Source organism: Camelus ferus, chromosome 5, assembly GCF_009834535.1.
Source record: "Camelus ferus isolate YT-003-E chromosome 5, BCGSAC_Cfer_1.0, whole genome shotgun sequence".
NCBI classification, from domain to species: Eukaryota; Metazoa; Chordata; class Mammalia; order Artiodactyla; family Camelidae; genus Camelus; species Camelus ferus.
The window spans coordinates 95,645,088-95,659,567 of NC_045700.1; the positions used below are offsets into that span (position 1 = coordinate 95,645,088).

The following is a 14,480-nucleotide window of genomic DNA, read 5'->3' on the forward strand; positions in this document are numbered from 1 at the left end:
TAAGTGACTTCTCCACTCTAGACGCCAGTGACGGTTTGCAGGAAGGCGCTGTGAAACTGGAGGGAGCACGCCCCTGAACCGCTCTCTGCAGACGAAGGGGGTGAGGAGGGAGGACGGATGGAGGCAGAAACTGCCCCAGGACATCCCAGCAGGGGAGAGACTGGGGGAGAGACACATTCGGATCTGGGGGGTGGGGGGTGTGCTCTGGGGAACTGAAATGCTGTACACAGTGTGATGTCATCTCCTCTGCCCTTGACACGTGCGCGTGCACACACACACACACACTGCAGTGAAATAGCCATTTCTCACCAGGCTTTGTGCAGTGGCTTTGAGGTTAGGGGCACGATAAAGAGACTCTCAGCCCAGCTCCTGGGTCCTGGGGCGGGGTGGGCCGTGGTGGGAGACAGTCGCGGCTGGTCCCCTGTGATAGAACAGAAGCAGCACGTACCCCGGGGCTGCAGGATGCCCGGCCGGCCTGCTGTGTGGCCAGGTGCACCGGGCCGGCCGTGGGCGAGCTGCCAGCAGCCGGCATCAAAGACAGAGGGCAGGGTGGGCAGGCGGGCCGCCAGTGTGGGCTCCACTGATCCTGCCGCACTGAGGGAGGGCCTCGAACCCTGGGCTGAGAGGCACTGTGGTCCCCACCGGAAAGAAGCTGGTGGACGGCCTGGGAGGCGAGGGTGGAGCAGCCCTCCCCTGGAGGTCTCTGGGCACATCCCCGAGGGCCTGGATGCTGCGGGAAGGAGGACACGTGGGGAACCAAAGGGGAGGGAGGTGCCAGGTGGAGGCTGGAAGGAGGAGGGGCTGGAGGCAACTGCAGACAGGATGGGGGCACAAGGGCACCTGAGTGAAGCTCTTCACGTGGACTAAAAGGGCGCTTGAGTGAAGGGACGGCGTTTAATGGAAGCCCAGGAGAGGGGGCTGGCGTTCCTGGACCGCCCCCCACAGATGTAGCCCAGTATAGACAGTCCCTCAGATGTAAGCCTGAGTCACGGGGGCTCCTCCGGCTGCACAGCAAGGTTCCCGGAGGCCTTGACCACCCTGGGGCCTCGTCTGGGGCAGCCGTTCAGAACTGGGCTCTGCGGGGCCCAGGGCCTTTTCTGGGGTGGGGCCTAGAGCAGGTGGGCTCCACGCCTCAAAGCTTCACCTGCAAGGGGAGGGGCTGAGTCACACGGCACTGGGGGTCTGACCAGCCCGGACCAGGGTCCCCTCCCCTCAGCATCACGGCATGCCGACATGCAACTGGACCACAGGAACGCGAGCTGGTCCCCTCCAGATAGAAGATGCTCTGTCCCGGACGAGCAGCTGAGCAGCCCTGGCGGTGGCTCTGTCTGTGAGATGAGCCTTGTTCTGAGTTAGGATTCTCTGGGACCGGGGCCCCCCATGCTGCCCTCCAGACGTGGCTGGCTGGGCCCAATGCAGACGGGGCACAGTCTAGTGACTGGGTGAGTCCTGAGGGAGCCCTGCGTGCCGGGCACGGTGCAGGGCTAGTGCCCACCAAGTCCCCAGGACAGCGCAGCGGCGTGTGCGGAGGCGGAGACATGGGAGACAGAGAAGGAGCAGTTGCGATGGCCCAGCCCGGCCGCAGCCGCAGGCCGTGCACTCGGCCTTGCCTGCGGGGATCCGCTGCTGCTGGCGCTGACGCCGGTGACGCAGGGAACGCCGAGCCGTCGGCGGTGATGGGCTGTGCCGTCCTGGGCAGTCAGGTCGCGTGGAGTGGGAGTTGGGGTGCCAGTGCCTGCAGATTAAGCTGTTTCCTGCAGAGGAAGAGGCCGGGGGCGCTGCGCACAGCTCCCTTGAGGAGTGGGCATCGTGGACCTGACCGCACAGAAGGGACGTCGGCCCAGCGCACGGAGCACGCGGGGAGAGGGATTTCTCAAGAAGCACTGGCAGCGCCTGCTGCTGGGGCTTGTTTACCCCGTGGAGATGGAACTTTATCCTTCCAAAAAGAACAGCTTGGCTGTCTTCAGCAGACCCTTCAGGAGACAGGCCACACCAGCAAAAACAGACGGCGGGACTCCGGGAACCTCCTGTGGGTGAAAAGGCACAATGAACAGGGCAGAACGGCCACTATGAACAGAGAAAACACGCGCACATCGTGCCTCTGAGGGGTTAATATCCAGAATACACGAGGAGCTCCTAAACTTCACAAAAACAACAACAAAGATCTGATTTAAAAACGGGCAAAATACCTGAATAGGCATTTCTCCAGCACCCGACACGGGGGCCGAGCCCACGGAAAGACGCGCTGCCGCACTCGTCATCAGAGGATGCACGCCAGACCCCCGCCAAGGAGCCACTTCACGCCGCAGGGCGGGGGCAGCACCTGTCAGCGAGGACGTGGAGAGACCGGGCCCTCGTGCTCCGCTGGCAGGAACGCGAAACGGCGCAGCGGCTGTGAAGGACAGGCCGGCGCTTCTTCAGAAACGAGAGCTGGAGTCACCGTGCCAGCCAGCAGCCCCTCTCCCGGGCACACAGCCACAGGAGCGGAACGGGGGCCTTGCAAGAGGTTTCCGTGCACCTCGCTCCGAGCAGCATTGTTTACAACGGCCGGAAGGTGGGAGCCACCCAAGCGTTCGCTGAGCGTCGAGTGAATCAGCGAAATGTGGTCCGTCCCCGTGACGGGAGACCACGCGGCCCTCGCGAGGGGAGGGCCTCCGCGCACGCCGCGATGTGGACGCACCTGGGGGACGCGAGGCCGAGTGAAGGACGCCAGCCACGGAAAGACGAGGACTGTGTGACCCCACTCACATGAGGCGCCGGGAGTGGTCAGATTCCTAGAGGCAGAGGCTGGGCAGAGGGGAAATGGGGGCTGCTGTCTAATAGGTTCGATTCCAGGTTTTCGAGATGAAAAGGTTCTAGAGCTTGACTCACAGCCGTGTAGGTGTTCTAAACGCTACTGGACGGTACACCTAAATGGTAAACGGTCCATTTTAAGCTATGTTTTTTTCCCCTACAATTAAAAAACGTCCAGGGGGTGTTCCTGTCATGTGAACAGGAAGGTGAGCGAGTCTTGGGCAGTGGGTCCCCACCGAGGGTCCTGCCTTCCCTGGCGCCCTCCACGAGCTGGTGTCGTGATCACGTCACCCTGAGGGGCCTCCCTGGGAGTTCTGGGTCAGTTCTGACTGGGGCCGCCATCTGGGCCCTTGGACTTGGAGGCCAGCCCAGGGAAAGGCCATTTTGGGGGCTCATTTCATCCTCCCCCACTCGGGGTGGGAGTTCTGGGCTGACAGTGGCCTGAGCTATAGGGCCTGCGGGGGGGGCTGGATGGGTCGGAGGAGTGGCCTGACAGGTGCACGGCCTGGGAATGTCCGGGCTTCCAGCACCTTCTAATTGGAAGTGGGGCTCACACGTTCCAAAGAAAAGGGTGAACCCCGACCTTTGTGGAAACTGGAGCCCCTGAGGATCTTTTCGTTCGTCTGCATTTGGATTTGGTGACTTTCTGGCCAACCCCATGGAGGAAAGTGCGATGCTCTTCCTTTTCTAAGAATTGCATTCAATATCTTTTAACTTGATACAGATACGCTATCTTCAAGGTCATTCAAACAAAAGCCTTCAGATGTTCTTGGAGCTGTGAATTATGGAACAGCACACTCCTGGGGCTGGGGAGGTGGGCTTCGCCAGCGGGGCAGGCAGGTCGGGCCCAGCAAACGCCAATTCAGCTTCTGGATGGAGTCTCCCCATTCTGCAGAAGCAAATGTGAGGCCACGGACACACGGCCCGGCGCACATGCTCTGTGGGGTGGTCAGAATGGCTGGTACTGCGCGATGGAGGTACTTCTTCAGAGCCCTGCCTCCATGTCGTAACGGCACATCTGCTGAGCTCTGACTGTTTGCATCCCTTGTACTTGGGGCTGGAGGCTCGAGGTGAAGGCGATTTGACCTCTCCCACGGGGACTCGCCATCCAGCCAGGGAGACAGATGCATGATCAAACAGGTACAGTGCCGGATGTCAGCGTGGTATAAAAGGGGGTCTGCAAACAAGGAAGTGGTGCATTCGTCGCCTGGACACAGCGGGAGACCAGACAAAGGCACAGAGCTTCGGTGGACACCGTCCTTCATTCGGCAGAAATTTACTGAGCTCTGTCTGTGTGCTGGGCTCCGAGTCAGAGGCTGAGATCAGCGAAGAGAAAGATAATTCCTGCCACCACGGAGCTTGGCCTGGGTGAGGAGGGGACAGGGGACAGGAAACACGCCGAGAAGCGGGCGTCAGGTCAGTAGTCAGAGACGCTGTAAAGGGAAGTCACTCAGAGGAGTGGGGCAGGGGGTGGCAGGAGGCTGGCATCACGGCGGCCACTCAGGGCTTCTCTGAAGAGGCAACTTGAGCAGAGGGTTAGCAGGGCTGTGCCGGGAGTGGTCGGAGGAGCCCCAGGTGGAGGGGACGGCAGGTGTGGGGCAGGCCGTACCTGGGGAGGTGGAGGGGGCCCCTGGAGCGACAGCTGGAATCCACACCTGCACGCTCCGCAGCACAGCCTACTGCTACCAGGTCACCCTGCCAAGAGGACACAAGCCAAGCTCGACCACTTGTCTTTGAGGGATTTGATAAATGGGCCTGTGAGGAATGCTCTGGAACATCTCAATGCCAAAAACAAAATAACAAAGTGCGTTTTTTCAGATCTGACTTGGGAGAGCCTGGAAGCCTGTGCTTCTCTGATCTGTCCCCGCCCCAGAGCTGGTCTGAAAGCGGGGACTGTGGTGAGTCAGCTCGGAAGTGTGTTGGTAGCTTGCTCGAGCCTTGCTGCTCCTAGTGTTTCAAAAAAAAAAAAACAGAAAAACAAAGAGAAAGAAAGAAAGGGAAGAAAGAAAGAAGGAAAGAAAGAAGAAAGAAAGAAAGAAAAAGAAAGAAAGAAAGAAAGAAAGGAAGGAAGGAAGGAAGGAAGGAAGAAAGGAAGAAAGAAAGAAGAAAAAGTCCGTGCCTTAGAGAGGTGAGGGGCCCTTCTGGAAGACACCAGGTCTGAGGATGGTGATGGGTGGGGACCATCTTCCCAAATCATGAGTTTCCTGAGGAAGGGCGGACCGAGGGTGGCATCTCAGGGGGTTAGTGGCCCCCGCTTTTCACGGGAAGCGACAACGTGGGCCCACAGCCGCCCAGGCACTTTTGTTACCTCCTCGTGCATCACTCAGTCCAGTAAAACAGAAACTTAATTCGCTTGCAGCGCTCACCTTCCCCGCTGTGGTTGTCTGAATGCAAGTGCGGTGCTCCTTTGCGGTCCCGTCACTGGGCTTAAAGTGTCAAATTAGTTACAACGTTCTCCTTTTGTAAAAGAGTTGGGGGGCCGGTGTCAGGACACAGCCCATTGAGACGTTGCGGCGTCGCTTTGCTTCTCCAACAAAAGGCAGAGCATCTGCAGTGACTTGTGCCATGGCTGGTCACTGGCTCCCTGACTTCCTCCCTGCTGGATGCCAGGCTGCTCCAGCCCCGGTGCCAGCCCATTTCCAACTGCCAGCAGGTGTTTTTCTAAAGATACCCTTTGCTCCTGTCCTAGAGAACTTGCAGAGGCTTCCTCCCTGCAGGTCAAGGTGAGCATCCTTTGGGTGCTCTCTGTGATTCAGGCAGAGAGGTACCCACCCTGGGCTCTCACACCTCTGAGCCCTCAGGTGTGAGTGAACCTGTTACTGGGACACACTCTACCCACCCCATCTGCCACCTGGACCCCACCCCATGAGCCCCGGTCCTCGGGCTCACTCTGTCCGTGCCGTGACCTAGAATGCAGACGGCACAAAAATGGGTGAAGGGCAGCAGAGTCTACACAGCTGAAAGCGATTTGTTTTCTTACTCCCGGAAGACTCAGAAAACAACGCAGAAAGTAGGAATACTGCCCCCTGCTTTCCCACCCCTTAAATTGTTGGGCTCACACGGGCAGACCGTGGCTGGGGACTTGTGACATCCTGTCTCTGGCCACAGTGGCCCCAGCTCTGGGGTGAGACGTGGTGGACAGCTGGCCTTTCCAGTAGCCCTGACAGCTGATGAGAGGGAAGGTCCCACCGCAGGGCTCAGCCCTGGATAAGACGGCCACTTCCGAGACGCCTCAACAGTGCGCCCCCTGGGGACGGACTGCTTTGGCCCTCCAATGCCCTCCTCCATGGGGGAAAGCAGATTCACTTAGAAGATCAAAGAAGAGAAAATTCAAAGTCTGTGTGACAGTGGCGAAACCTTCTGACAAAGGGTGTGTCCCCTGTGGCTTTCTTTTTCACGTGGCATCTGTTGCTCGTTGGGAAACCCCAGAATTGCACATCACCTTGAAGCAGGGACTGGCCTGCAGTGAGCGGGACCCTGAACGTGGGACATGGGAGCCAAGAAAATGCCGTGAGCTTCAGCTTCCCGACCAGGGTCGCAGGAACGCCGTGAATTCCCATGAGGACACGCACTTGGCATAGTTTCTGGGGTCACGGGTCTCTGCTCATTTCTCCCCTGTCCCCAAGCACCAAAAAAAAAAATGGATGGAAAGGTTACCCCATGGATCCTTGGCAGAAACCCCTGGGACAGCACAGCCTGGTCCCCAGTGAAAGTTGACTTCAGAAGATTCTGATGCAATAGAAGGAAAAAAATAAACGACAAGGGAACCAGTTCCTTGGGGCCCCCCTGTCCAGCAGGGCTGGAGGGAGGCACCGGGATGCCGGCCGGACTGGGTGCCCCGAGGCCCGCAGGCCAGGGGTCAGGTCCGCACGCACTTGCTGCCTGTGGGCAAGGGGGCCTGGCAGAGCTAAATCCCTGTCGCTCCCCTGCCTGGGCCCCTGGGTGGCCGTGGGAGGGTGATCTGGCCACCCGGGAGGGGCCGGGGCAGCTGAGCCCTCACTGGAGAGGAGGCACCACGGGCACCCGGGCAGGCTCTGCCCCGGGGACCAGGGGCTCTCAGCCTCATGACTTTCCTTCCTCCTAAGAACCTCAAAATCGGGAGGAGCGCAGCCTAGGAAAGAACTGCTGGCAGATGTTTCGCGAAGTGCTTGTTCCGGAAGAGATGCCGGGCTCAAGGCGAGTTCTGTGCGGGAGACTCCCTTCTCCTCCCAGGGACCCCTCAGGCAGCAAGTAGGCGCCCCTGGTGTGTCTGCTCCCCTGGGGACCGAGGAAGCGCCTCCCCCTGGAGACAGCCTCCAACCCACAGAAACCAGATCAGAGAGCAAGAAAGCATCTTGGTACTTGTCACAGCTGTGAACCACAACCTGTCAAAGATACAAACAGACAGGCAAGCAAACAGACTTATTAATTTAGATTGAATTCTATGTAAAGTATAAGAAAAATAAAGTCAGCAATGTTTCAAAAGAATAAAGTACGTGATAAGGAGGTTTTATTTGTGGATGAAAAGGCCCGTTTAACACTCAGGTACCTGGGCCAGGTTTGTGACACGCTGTCAACATGTGTCAGAAGCCTGAAATCTGTCCCCAGTCCTCCCGAGTCACACAGTTCAGCCCACCCACGGCAGAGAAAGAAAATAGATACAGTCATCTCAACGGATGCTGAGAACGTCTCTGAGAAAATTTAACGTGTTTCTTTTTTTAAAAAATTTTTTCATTGACGTGTAGTTGATCTACAATGTTACTGTCATGTGTGCAGCCATGTGATGCAGTTACACGGATATGTACATGTACTTTTTTTCTTTTCAGATTCTTTTCCACTATACGTTATTACAAGGAGTCGAATATAATTCCCTGTGCCACATAGTAGGTAAAGCATTTCTGATATAAAATCTCTTTTTCTGGTTATTTGAAATCTCCAGAAGCTACAGTATAGATCTGTCCTCACCTTCACCAAGGGGACCTGTTCCAAGGCCGACGTGACGGTCATGGCCTCTGTGCAAAAGTCAGGAGGACCCTCACCACCGTTCTGTGTGACTCTGCCTGAAGCGTTTAAATGATTCTGTAAAACAGGCCAAAGAAACACAGAAAGGACAGCTAGAAAACAGCCACAATATTATTATTCCGAGCTGAGGGAATTTTCTGCCTGGAACCTTGTCCCTCCCCACCGTCATTAAAAAGAAGAAATCAAGTCAGAACCATCAGAACTAAAGAAACCACTTCGAATGGAGGCCGATTCCTAAGCGAAGTTAAATTTTTCAAAGTTCCTCCAAGGCGCGAGCAGAAACCGCTTAGAGTGTCTAGTGGGAAGTCGGCGCCCGTAACGGCGAAGCATACTCGACGCCTCGCCTGCGCGTCTAGAGGAGAGGGGAGGGCTTCCGTGCAGGGCCGTCTCTGCCGGGGTCCAGCGCCGGGCTGTCGGGGGTGGGGAGCCCCGCCCCCTGGGAGGCGGTTTGGAAGGACATGTTGCTGTGAACACGCCATTTCTTTCCTGAGTTAATTCATATGTTTCATGTCGTGTTTTTTAACACCTTTATTTTGGCCTGGTTCCTGTGCAGTAAACTACGTATATTCCAGATGCACAGTCTGGTGAACTTTGATAGATGTGTGCACCCTTGAAACCACCGCCACGGTCAAGACAGCTGCGTCCCCGTCAGCCCCCAGAGATGCACGTTTCCAGCTCCCGATGTGCCCCTCCCCCCACCCCTCCCCTTCTCCCCGGTGGCCGTAAGTTCGTTCTCTGTGTCTGTGAGTCTGTTTCTGTCGTGTAGATAAGTTCATCTGTGGCCTTTTTGTTGGATTCCACATATCAGCAGTATCACATGGTATTTTTCCTTTTTCTGGCTGACTTCACTCAGAATGACGATCTTCAGGCCCGTCCATGTTGCTGCAGATGCCTGGGGAGGGGCACCCGAGCATCGCTGGTGGAGTTTTCCAAAGCACCCCTTCCTCCCTCTGCGGCAGCCCCTCCCCCTTCCAGCGTGCCCACTGGGGAGGCACGTGCTGACATCACCCCCCATGATTCCCGTGTGCTGCTCCCACTCCCCGAAACCAGGGCCTGGGCATCTGGCCTGGGGGTTAGCGGGACCTCATCCTGAGTGGAGCTCCGGTCCCAGGGCTGCAGACACCCCAGCTGTGCTGACCCTGGCCCCTGGTCAGGCAGGCTGGACACGTGGAGGGGAGGGGGTCAGGAAGGCCTTCCCAGGGCAGCACCCCGAGGTGAGAGGCCGCCCCCCCACGAGGGAGGAGCAGCAGTCTTTCATGCGGCTCTCGCTTGGGGCTCACCTGCTCATGGCTGCGCAGGTCTCCACGCGGAGATGAAGACGGGGTGAAGGTTGATCGTGGTGGGGGTGGTGACTCAGGGCCGGAGGGAGGGAAGGCCCCAGGGAGAGTGTCTGCCTGGTGAGTAGACAAGGACCTCGGACAGAGCCCTCGGGTGGCTGACACCTTAGGGCATAGAAAGACACGGGGCGTTACTGTTACTGCTATTGTTGTTGTTGAGTGAGCAGTGGGTGCCCACCTCCCCAGCCAGCGGGCCCTGTGCCCCTATGTCCCCTAATGGGGGCTGAGGCGAGCTGCCTGTGCCCGCTGCTCGCTCCCTCACCCCCGCCCCCGCCCGCCTCCGCTGCAGGGAGGGCTCCTGGTGGCTCCTACCTGGGCTGGGCTCACCATCCTGGCCACCAGCTCTCATCCCTACCTCAGCTCTGCTCCATTCAGCAGATGCATCTTGAGTGTCCCCTGTGTCTGCAGTTCTGGGCACGTTCCAGTGGGAGCCCTGTGTCTGCAGACATTTGTGTAAGGGAGAGCTTGGTGGGGAGCCACTCAGCCTTCAGATGGGGATGCGGGTGTCGCCGGGCTGGAGGGAGGAGCCAGTGCCCACATGAGTACGCCTGGGCTCCCACCAGCCCCGCGAGTAAGGTATCCCATTCTCTGTCTCTCTTTGTCTCTCTGTCTCTCATTCACACACATGCGCGCGTGCACACACACACACGCTATCTTGCTTGTGAGCGCACAGAGTCAGGATTTAAGGCCAGGCCCCTCTGGCTCTGAGCCCTGCTCCTCCCCTGCCCCAGCAGCCGCCCAGGTCCCCCGAACCCAGGGGCACAGGGTGGGACACACTGGCCCGTCCAGTGTCCTCCCTGCCTCTCTGCGGCCTTCCTTCTGAACCACCAGACGTTTAACAGGACGGCAGCTGGAAAACCCATCAGCCCTTTTCCCCACTTTTGTGCTGTGGCCCAAACAGAAACGCAGAAGCCACGAGCCCCTCGCCGAGCCCAGGTGCCCGGCCTCGCCAGCAGACAGCGCTGAGGAGCACGTGGGAGTTTAATTGGGGTCGACACTGCCTCGTGTTACTCTCATTCCAGAGCCTCTCTGGCCCTCTGGGGCCGCGGCCACCGCCGCTCCAGGTCCGCTTCCTCCCTGCTCTGGCCTCCCGGCCAAGGAACTAACGATCTATAAAGGCACTTAAATTCACAAGGAAGACTCCCGGGGATGAGCGAACTTGATGGGAACTCGCGGACTCGTGTTCCGAGAGAGGGGCTTGCGGGAGCAGGTCTGTGTGGAGCACTGTGAAGTGACCGCTCAGCTGTGGGAGCTCTCCGAGGGCAGAGCTGCTTCTAACAGAACAGAAGGATGCTTCTCGGGGAGCTCTTCAGAAACCCGGGCAGTGCAGGCCGCTGAGAGCCAGGGCCGGGGGGCTGGCTGTGGGGGGACAGGGGGGCTCGGTCCAGGTGTGAGCCCAGGAGAGCCAGGCTCCCAGGTGACACACGCCTGAGGGCGTCTGGGTTTGACCTCGTGGGTCATAGGCCAAGGGCATCGTCCACTGTGGCCTGAGGATCAGAACCTGAGACAGCACAAGGAGTCCGCGCGGTGGGGGAGGGCTGCCCCATTCTCAGCGCTGGAGCCCAGGGATGCTGGACACCCTCTGGGCAGCGTGGCCCCGGGGGACTCAAAGCAGGGGCAGTTTGGGGCGAGGGGACGTGGACTTTTCTGTGATGACCCTTCCTTCCAGCTCCTATTTTTCCACTAGTTCTAGAGGCCACGGCAAGCCTCCTGTGTGTCTGGCCTCCTTTTTCTGCCTGCGGTGCCTGAGGCACCTTGGAGGAGAGCGTGGGGTTTCTGAGCATCCTGCTTTATTTACTGTGAGAAGGGGCTGGGGACTGCTTCCTCGGCCCCTGAAGTCACCTCGTGACCTGTGCGTCCCCGCCCAGAAGCGCAGGACCGTGAGCACAGCGGGCGTGCAGGCCCGCGGGAGCCTAGACGGCGCGGTCACCACATCCCTCGCCTTACACTCTCTGTGGCTTAGAGCCCACTGTGCCCCTCCAGCAGCTGCTCATCTCTGAGGAGCCGGACTGGCTTTCCTGACGTGAAATAGGAGAAACACGGAGAGAAAAACCAGAAGTGAAGGGAGCAGGGGCTGGGGACACCGGGGGAGTGACGGCCAGCCCATCCTTCACCACTCACAGGCTTTTAATTCCAATGGAAAGAAAAGGGTTGGGGCTTTGAAGGCAGATCAGGGAAAACACTCAGCACTTAAGCAGAAAGGTTTTCTAGAAGCGCGGCCAGGGAGGGATTCTGACACGGAGGGAGGTGGGTAAGACGCACCCCCAATTTCGGCGTCCGGGAAGGACAGGGTGGGGGTGTTCTCCGTGCCTCATGGAGAAGGAGGCGGCTCTCAGGATGAAAAGCTGGAGGGCTGTGTGCTTTGCTGGTTTCCCAGCTGCAAGGTGTCCACAACTGGCTTTTCTCTCCTTTTGCATCTGCAAGACGTCAGGAGCTGATGGGCGGTAAGAGTCCTTCTGAAGCCTGGCGGGGGCGGAGGCGGGGGCGGCACTCGGCTTCGGGCCATCTGTACCCGCCACGTGAAGTTATCTGAGCTCCTTCTGGCCTCCTTGTTCCCTTCAGGAATCCTCTGGTTAAACCAGCCCCACCCCATGGAGGAACCGCGGGCACTCACAGCACGAGGCGTCTTCTAGGGGAAATAAAGGGTTCGCAGCTTCAACTGGGACTCGGAAACAGGGCTGTCGGAGGCCAGCTGCACCCCCGCAGGAACGGGAGTGAGCTCTCAGGTCTCCTTCGAGATTCTAAAAAATCACCAGACCCCAGGGCTGTGGAGACCTCGAGCCAGGTCCCCACTTCCACCTGGGAGAAGCAAGGTCCAGCTTGGGGACGAGAAGTGACCAGGGTCACTCAGGTAGCAGGTGGCTCAGGGCAGACGGGAGGGCCTAGCTGGGCCTGATGGAGCTTCCTTTGCGAAACAGCCTGACCTCTGAGGGCAAGTCCCAGCACTGGGGTTCTGAGCTCTCTTGGGGTAGGCTGTCCCCACTTCTTACAGATGACCTGTAAAGTAAGATGAAGGGTCCAGGGTCAGGCAGAATCAACCCCGTGCTGGCAGAGGTGGGCCTCCACACAAGGCCAAGGGGTCCGGGCAGCTGCTGGAAGGCTGGATGGGAAAAGTCGGTCCCTGCAGCCAGCTCCTGCTCCAGAAGGAAGAGTCTAGGGCCTGTGCTGAGCCCAGTCTCCCTTCCCGAATCCAGCTCCCCAGGGGCGTGGATAAAGGGTTCCACCAACTGACCCCCTCCGTGGAAGCAGACAGCTCAGGATGCGACACACGTGAGACGCGCCCCTGAGAAGCTCTTGTGCCTCTGTGCACAGACCCCTCCCAGGCCGGGGAGGTGGTGGTGCCGCCACCACGCCACCTGCTGCTGCCTGGGCCCCAGAGCTTCCCTCTCTGATTGTCTTTGGGGCTGGAGGGCCCCCTCCTCTGGGTGTCGTCCGCTTTTCCCGACCTCCCTCTCACTGTCCACAGGGCGCCCCACCAGGGCCCTGATCCCTGCTGCCTGGTGTGGCCAGTTTCATGTAGCCCAGGCAAAGTGGTGGAAGATGAAAAGCTGGCCTCTTGTGGGTTTATTTATTGGGCACATTTGACCGAGGGAAGGATCCAGCCCAGAAATGTTATTCAGGGCTCTGCCCCCCCGGCTCTCCAGAGTTCCCAGCGTCTGCTGCGCCAGCCCGCAGCCCAGTGGAAGGCGTCGAGGTCTGGGTGCTGTCCCTTCCCCGTGGCCTGTGGGTTGGTGCCAGTCAGCAGGTGAGAGGCCCTCTGATGCTGCTGAAGGTGATGGTAAGCATCCGCCTTTGAGATCTTCAGGAATCCTGCAGACCGGCGTGTGAATGCCCCGCGTGGCCCTGGGGAGGTGGAGGGGATGCTGTTGCAACACTTTAGGGTCATTTCCTGAAGGAACCAAGATGGTTCCTTTCTGTAAAGTATGTTTGTAATCTTAACTTATAATTTTTTTAAAGTTCTATATTTTTTGTTTGTTTTTTTTTTTTATTTTGGGAGGAGTAATTAGGTTTTTCTTTGTTTATCTTTTAGTGGAGGGACTGGGGGTTGAATCCAGGACCTCCTGCATGCTAAGCATGAGCTCTACCCTCCCGACTTAACTTACAGGCCTAACGCACAAAAGCCAACAGGTCTCCCACTAAGACGCAAAGTGTATGGTGGACGTTATCCTAAAGACCAGCAGAAGCCTGTGTTTTCCCACCTGCCTAGACCCTCTCCTGGGATCTGAGTCCCCAGCTGCTCATGAAATGACATGAACCCCTGAATCCCTGTAACTATCCAAGGTCACAGCTTTACCGAGGGTTAATTATGTTCTCCACTCAACAATTAGAATTCCCAAAACTCAGGCTAAGCTGTATTGGCGGGGGAAAGGGGCTTCTTTCCACAACCTCCTGGTTCACTGAAAAGCTTCCATTTAAGTTTTCGGGGCCCCAGTCCGAGACACGAGGGAGAATTCAGCTTCCTTCTCAGAAGATGCCATAAGGTGCTGGTGCTTTGAGGATGAACACAGTGTCCAGGGTCACGCCTCATCCAGCCCTGAGTTCACCTGGCTCGCACTTGGAGAGGGTGAACTTCCAGGCTGTCGTCTGGAGCGAGGTGGGTGTTGGGGGTGGACAGCGTCCAGGCCACCACCGTGGTCCATGGGCTTGGGTCATGCCCATGAGCCGAACAAAGCGAGCAGGCGGGGAGCGAGGCAGGGGAAGCGGAAGAGTCGTGTGCTTGGTTGGGGGGCTCTGTCTTCAGCACGGGGTCCCCGCAGCGAGAGAAGCTTCCCCATGGGGGAGGGTCCACTGCAACACCTCCTGATCGTGGTGGAAGTCAGGTGACCAAAGCAAGAGCCGGGAAAGAGAGGGAGGGGCGTTGTGTCCAGGCCCAGCCCTGAAAGGCCTTTTTATTTTTGAGATTTTATTAAATATTTTATTGGAAATGTAACCTGTCAGTTTTCAGAGCCTCGCAGCACCGTGCCTCTGCAGCCTCTCTGATTGGCTGTATCTGACTATGTTCTTTAGTGGGCAGTTGGTCTTAAGGGGTGAAATAATTGTTTGCTTTGAAGAGGCAATTTGACCAAGTTGCCAAAAGTCACCGTGTACAGGGGTGACAGAGAATTAAGGCCAGAGTTATATATTTGAAAAGGACCTGGAGCAGGGCCAGAAAGGAGGAATAAGACCCTAGGAACTCTTAACTGACTCCTTTGGAGTAAATGTGTTAGCAGCGTTCAAGGACGTGCTTGCACAGTGTACAACACCCCACGGAGAGATGCTGAGAGATGAAAAGCCAGCCCATGCGGGCACCATCGCTCAGCAAGGAGCCTTCACGAAACCTTGGACATCCAGCAAGATACTGCCACTCAG

At 57.9% G+C, this 14,480-nt stretch overlaps 1 protein-coding gene across 2 annotated transcripts in view; it reads left to right on the plus strand.

Moving 5' to 3' along the window:
* TWIST2 (twist family bHLH transcription factor 2) overlaps positions 1–14,480 on the plus strand; it is a 48,899-nt gene that overhangs the window by 18,036 nt on the left and 16,383 nt on the right. The window contains exon 3 of one of the 2 annotated variants that reach the window (XM_032480673.1): positions 98–109. The exons of the other annotated variant lie outside the window; for it this stretch is intronic. The gene's annotated coding sequence lies outside the window, so the exon portion shown is untranslated. Of the gene's footprint in view, positions 1–97; positions 110–14,480 lie in introns of those variants that run through there. 2 annotated transcript variants of the gene reach the window in all.